Raw genomic sequence first — 6,518 nt, forward strand, 5'->3', positions numbered from 1 at the left:
GTGAAGGATAAGATCAAGAAATTCCTTGTGTTAATTTTATCTTACATAACATCAAGAGGATGGACTATGAATGTGACATAATGTCTCTCAGTGGAGACAGACATAAGGAGACAACATGTCAAGGCCTATGCCACCCCCAACTCTGCCCTTTGCCCTATTCTTGAAGTCCTTAGAAGACATGAATTCTAAGCTCTAAGTGTGCCTCCTCTCTGAGGCTGCCTGCACTCCCCTTTCTTCAAGTGTGTACTTTGTGTTAAATAAAGCCTTCTCACTGCTCAAATTATTGTGTTTTGTCTCTGCCCTCTTGCACTGGTGAGCATCTTTGTTACTTTGCTATTTCATTCTCTTTCCCAGACAGAAGCACAAGTCTTCACTGTCTCTATTCTACTCCAGGGTAGTAGGGAGGGGCTACTGGAAGCTCTGAGCGGGGCTGGCCAGTTCCCGTTGCGCGGGTGACCCAGATAGGACTGCAGCTGTACCGCAGTGCCCCTCAGTAGGATGTCTAAAAATCTCCTGTCTTTGCCTCTGGGAAGCGTTTAGCGCATAATGCCACTCCACCCAGCACTCTGGGGTTCCCCCAAATCCTGGGGTGGTGGGGACTTAGTTCCCACACTGTGCAGATTCAATTGGGCACTGGATGCCAGGGGACTCTGGCTTTAGGAGTTGGCAAAGGATTTGCCCGATGCCAAGCCGGAGTTCAATGAACATCCAGTTCCTCCCTTTATTCTTCTTTGCTCTCTGCTGCCTGCATGGCTGCTGGTATTTGCTGCTACTCTCGCTTTAATGAATTCCTTCCTTACTTGCATTCATCCAACCTGGTCCAGAATTCTTCCTCCATCAGAGTCAAGAGCCCTCCCCCATCCTGGCTGAGGTTTCACCCAGGGTGCAGGACCCCCCAGGGGCAGCTGCCTGGCCACAAAGAGATAGCAGCTCCTCAATTTTTCCAAAAGACAATCTGGCAGCCAAAGAAACACAGTGACCCCCAAGCAGAAAAAATATAAAGGAGACGTTTGTAACTCTGGGGAGAGGAAATCCTGGGGCAAAATACTTCTAAAACTGAAATCAGTCAAAGGGAGAGATAAAGTTTAAAACCCATTTATTGTTACAAACTGCTGTCCGGGGCGTCTCTTTCCTACTCTGGTAGAAGCAAGCAAGATCTCCCCCTAACCTCTCAGGTTCAGATAAGCCCTCGGTTGCCCAGGTAATTAATTACCCACTGATATGGAGATGAACTACCTCTATCCACCCCTGAGGAATGCCTATTGCTATGCAGATGTACCAAAGCCCAGCAAGATATTCTGGAAATATTACAGTTTTACCCACAATGCTCTTTAGGCACATCCTCAGAAAACCACAGAAAGGCTCCCCAACCCCCATCTCACCATCCCAACAGAAAGGCTTCGTGGCTCCTGGCAGACATTGGTGCTCAGCTGTTGCCCCCGCCTAGGTGCTTTGGGTCTGTGTGCACTTTTGATTGCCCCTGAGTTACAACATTCTGCTGCCTAGTGTCCAGGGTGGGACAGGCTTGCTGCTCAGGAAAGGGGAGGATAGCCCACCCAAAAGAGTTGTCCTGTACACTTCCAAATGGGCGACATCATGTTCACAATGACCCTCCCTAGAGCCTAGGTATGTTGGGCATCTAAACGCTGCTATGGACTGAACTGTGTCCCAGATCCACCAGCAGAGCTCTAACCCCAAGCACACTGAATTTGGACCAAGGAAGTAAATAAGGTTAAGGGAGGTCGTCAGGGTTGTGATGAGCTGGTGGGGTTAGTGTTCTTTCAAGAGGGGACCCAGAGAGCGTGCTCTCTCCACCATGTGAGGACGCCATGGGAAGGGGCCATCTCTGTGGAACAGGGACCTCAACAAGTCCCAGATCTTGGAATTCAGCCTCCAGAACTGTGAGAATATGTGTTGTTACAGCTGCCCTGACTTTGTTAGGGCCTCTTGAGCTAATTCAAACACAAAGAAAGTTTTGCAGAGCTTGAATATAATTTTCCAGGAGTGCAAATGCCATGCAAATGGACAGATTATATTTTGCTTTGTTCTGGCCTTTACGTAGAGTTGTTCACCATCTCTTAGACTCAACTTTCAGATGCAACACATGGGGGACCTGAGTACCTGCACCTGTGGCTGAAAGGCCCCAGCCCCCAGCCCAGCCCCCAGCCAGTACCTTACAGGGAAATCAGTTGCTCTAACTGCAAAGATGTCTCTCCTTTATTGCCATCAGTACATTATGTTTTTTTAAGACAGGAAGGCTGCAGGCTGCTGGGTCCCTGTCATCTCAGTTTCTGTTGGAGAGGGGCTGTGGGGCTGGTGGCGTAGGGGTGGGGGTGGGATATTGCTTCCGAAATGACTACCCTTCTTCACGGGACTCAGGCTCCTGAGATGCTCATCTCCCGGGTCCGACCCCATCCCCAGTGCTGCCCGCCCGTTGGCGTGTCAGCAAACCTTTGTGAAGGCAGAGTGTTGACTGTTACGCCCACGATCTGGGTTCAAAACCACCCCTGCACTTACTAACAGAATGAACTGCCTGCCTCAGTTTCCTCATTTGTATAAGCGGGGTGTACTTGCTTGCTAGGGTGGCCCTAACAAAGTGCCACAAACTGGCTGTCTTAAATGGCAGTCATTTACTGTATCTCAGTTCTGCAGGCCTGAAACTCAGGGTCACAGATCTGCAGGTGGGTCCCTGAGGTCGTGAGGAAGGATGTGCTCTGGGCTCTCCCAGCTAGGGGGTAGAGGGGCTGGCAGGCTGTGGTGCCCCTTGGGAACGTGCACCACACCCCCTGCCTCCACCGCCTGGGTCTGTGCCCTGGCTCCAATGTACAGCACACCAGTCCTACTGGATTAGCACCCTAATGACCTCATCCTGACTTGGTTAAGTCTGCAAAGACCCTCTTTCTCAACAGGGTCACATCCCCGGGCTCTGGGGTTGGGGCCATACCATCATTCTGGGGACACAATCCAATGCATAACATGGGGATAGCACAGGTGTGGAACAGGGTGGTCTGAGCCCTGGACTTCCTGGGCACAGAGCCGTCAAGGAGGCCTCACCCACACAAACTAGGGTCAAGAAATCCGAAGGCTGGGGCAGGGGTCCCAGCTCCGCAGGGAGGTCCCCCAGAGCCCATGTTTCACTGGGCACCTCCATGTGGTTCTGGGGGCCAGAGCTGGCCAGGAAGAGTGAGAAGGGCTTTCCAGCCATGCAGGAACAGGTGGGCAAGTGCAGGGCAGTGAGAGCAGGGTGGCTGAGGCTGCAACCAGGGCGGGAGGCCAGTGGCTCTGGAGGCAGCTGAGGGCACTTTGGTGCCTTGAGAAGACTCGGAGCTTTAGCACAGTCCCATCCCCGTCTCAGACCCCGTTCTTGGTGGCAGCTTTAGCAGCAGGTTTGAGCATGCTGTCGTGGGCCTCTCGTTCAGGGTAAACATAGGGGCTCCCGTGCGTAGGCAGCACTGCCAGAACTGCCTGTGGGGAGGGGCGCCGGGGTGCCAGTTCTTCCGCACTAATGGTCAGGTATGGGGCAGGCAGCAGTGTGGGGCCTGCCGCCTTTTCTGAGAGTAGTGCTGGGCAGCGAGTCACTTGCCAGGACATTGGGAGCGGTGGCAGCCATCAGCAGCGCTCAGCAGGGGCGTGTAAAATGGGATCCAAATCCCAGAGCTGTAAGTGGAGAGTATTTTCAGCTTTTATTCTCAAGAACCTAGGTTGTGAAATAATCATAGGATTTAAAGATTGGCAGACTGGAGCCTTAGTCACCAGGCAGTGACTAAAGCCAGGAAGAATTGCAGCAATTTTTAGACCGGTTCAGAAAAAGAGCGAGTCCTAGAAACAAAAGGCCTGTTCAGAGCCTCTGATAAACGTGCAAGCTGAGTTCAGGGTCTCAGTATGCTCTGCTTCCCCGGAGGAAAATGCACATGGTAACCTCGAGAAGGGGCAGCCGGCCTTCTCTGGGGCAGCTCTGGGGCACACCAGGGTCCCACGTCCCTTCTGGACTCCCTGTCGTCGGGACTGAGACCTTTGCCTGCTGCTTGGCCCCCAACCTCAACCCCTGCTGGGCCTTTGGGAAGCTCTTCTGTGGTCCCTGACATGTGCCCAGGACCAGCCAGGACACTCTACTCGGCCTGCACACCTCTCCCTGACCTGGGCCCCTCTGCGAGTGCCCCCACTTGTCTTCTAGGCAGACAAGCTCCCATCCCTGGGCTCTGGAGCACCTGGACAGGGCTGGTCCTTAGCGACATGTCTGGTTGGCGTAAAATACATTCTAGGTGCTACAGACTTCCTATGAGAAAAAGGCTGCAAAATGTCACTAGCAATTTTTTTGGATCACTTGTTGAAACGGCAATGTTTGGGGTAAATAAGATGTATTATTAAGATCGACTTACCTGTCTCTCTCTTTTTTTTAATAAGGCTCCTGTGACTCGTATTCATGGCTTGGGTTGCTCTCCGCTCGATGGCACTGGCTACGCCCCTTCCCTTCCATGGTGCCTGTCCTGGGCCCTGACCAGTCACCGCAACCTTTCATGCCTGTGTTTGGTGCCCCAGCACTTCTGTGCAGTGCACCCAAGGAGGGCTTCTGGGACTCTGTCATGGCAGGTGGCAGGCATCTGCAGCAGGTGGGGCTTCCCTGATGGGGCTGCAGCTGCTGCCCAAGGTGGGAGCTCCTGGAGGGGGCTCAGGGAGGGAGCAGGCATTTCCCACCTTTCCGGGTCCCCAGCAGGGCACTGCGGGGTGTGCTGACCTGGTTCCTGCAAGCTTCACAGGTTCTGCCAACATCTAAGCCTAGTCATTGTTGTCACTGTTCTGCATTCTTACTGTGTTTTTAAACAAAACTTTGACTTGGCTTATGTTTGAGTTACAGAAAAGTGATATTTTGCTGGGGCGAAATATCACTGGGGTGATAAACCTTGGAACGTTTATCCCAAGGTTCCATCCACTTACCATGAGATCCAGCCATGGCCGCTGCCTGATGTGCCAAATCCAGAATGTATTGCCTCTGAGGTGCTAGGTGGGTCTGCAGCTTACGATAAAACTTAGAGGAAAATGTGTGTGAGGAGAGGCAGGGCCTCTGGGGAGGCAACATCTTGTCAGGTCGGAATTTTCCATTCATCCCCCCCATGCGGTGTCCGGCCAGCTGGGAACTAGCCTCCTTTGGTTACTTCCCCAGAGACACAGGACCCGGCTGGCATGTGTGCTGGGCCTGGGCCGCCCCCAGGCCTAGGTCTTGGTGAAAACTAGCTGGCCCCCTAAGGGGTCCAGTACTGGTGTTGGGCCAGGGAGAAATCATCCTTCTTGGAGTTGGAAGGAAGGCCCCTCTGTGTACTGGCTTCCTGAGAAAAGCTGGGACACTGAGCTTGGCTGTCACGGCAACTGGCTACCCACGGATCTGAGGCATCGCCTGCATGGCCCTGGGGGGCAGACTAACAGGGCTTCCCGCGCTGGGGTCCCTGGGTCGAAGGGGAAAGGTCGTGACCCCAGAAGACAGAGTGGAAAGGTCAGGGGACACATGACCCCTGAAAGCTCAGGCCCACCCCGAGGGTGATCACAGTCTACTGGGCTATGGGGCAATGTAAGACACATTCCTCAAAAATATAGTGTTATGAGAAAAAACAAGGGAGGAGCTGCTCTGGACAAAGAGAAACTTGGACCCAGGACCCAGCAAGGAGATGCAGCCGTTGACCCTTGGTTATTTCCTGGTCAGAACAAAGGCGCCCGGGGACAAGAGAGGGAGTCACAACAGAGGCTGCGTGAGATTTCGGGTGGTTCGGCGTGACGATGGCCGTGGCCACACACCACTTGTTTTTTCTCAGGACGCAGGGCCTGGTGGTTGGGTGACAGGTCAGAACTGGGATCTGCAGAGGTGAGCCTGAGTCAGACCCCTGCTCGGCACCGTAAGCTGTAAGGTCTGGGCAAGGGCCTGACCTCTCCGAGCCTCATTTCCTTGTCCAGGAACAGTGACATCACGGAACTACCTTCCAGGAAGTGTGGAGCCTGGCAGAAGGGAAGGCTCCCCTGGGATAAACTCCTATAGCTCCCAGAACTGAGCGGACAGGCTTAGCAGGTACCCTCCGCACCCCCAGGCACCAGTCGTTCAGTGGCTGCGGAAGCAGCAACGGTGAACTCCTGGGCTGCAGAGTCTCCAGGGAACCAATCTTCCAACCCAGGGAGATGGGAGAGGCGGGCACCGCACCCCGCTGCTGGGTCCCTGAAGCATCACCACAGGCTCCCACCATTCTCACTGAGCTTCTGTGGATTTTACTGAACAAATGCCTCTCCTCCCCATTTGTTGTAAGTCCGTTGCTTAATCCCCAAACTCCTAATGGATGTGGTTCCTACTTCTGACTGGCACACCGGATGTCTCTCCCTGGGAGGTTTCCCTGAGCTCCTCAGACAGCCATTCTGGAAGTCCGGCCTCTCCTCACTGCCTTTGAAGTCACTAAACAGGAACCTGCCACAGGGCCTTTATGTGGTGCTGTTTCTTCTGCTCACATCGCCTCCTCCGGAGACCCATGTGGTTCCCTTTT

The sequence above is a fragment of the Manis javanica genome, chromosome 3, assembly GCF_040802235.1.
Source record: "Manis javanica isolate MJ-LG chromosome 3, MJ_LKY, whole genome shotgun sequence".
Lineage (NCBI taxonomy): Eukaryota > Metazoa > Chordata > Mammalia > Pholidota > Manidae > Manis > Manis javanica.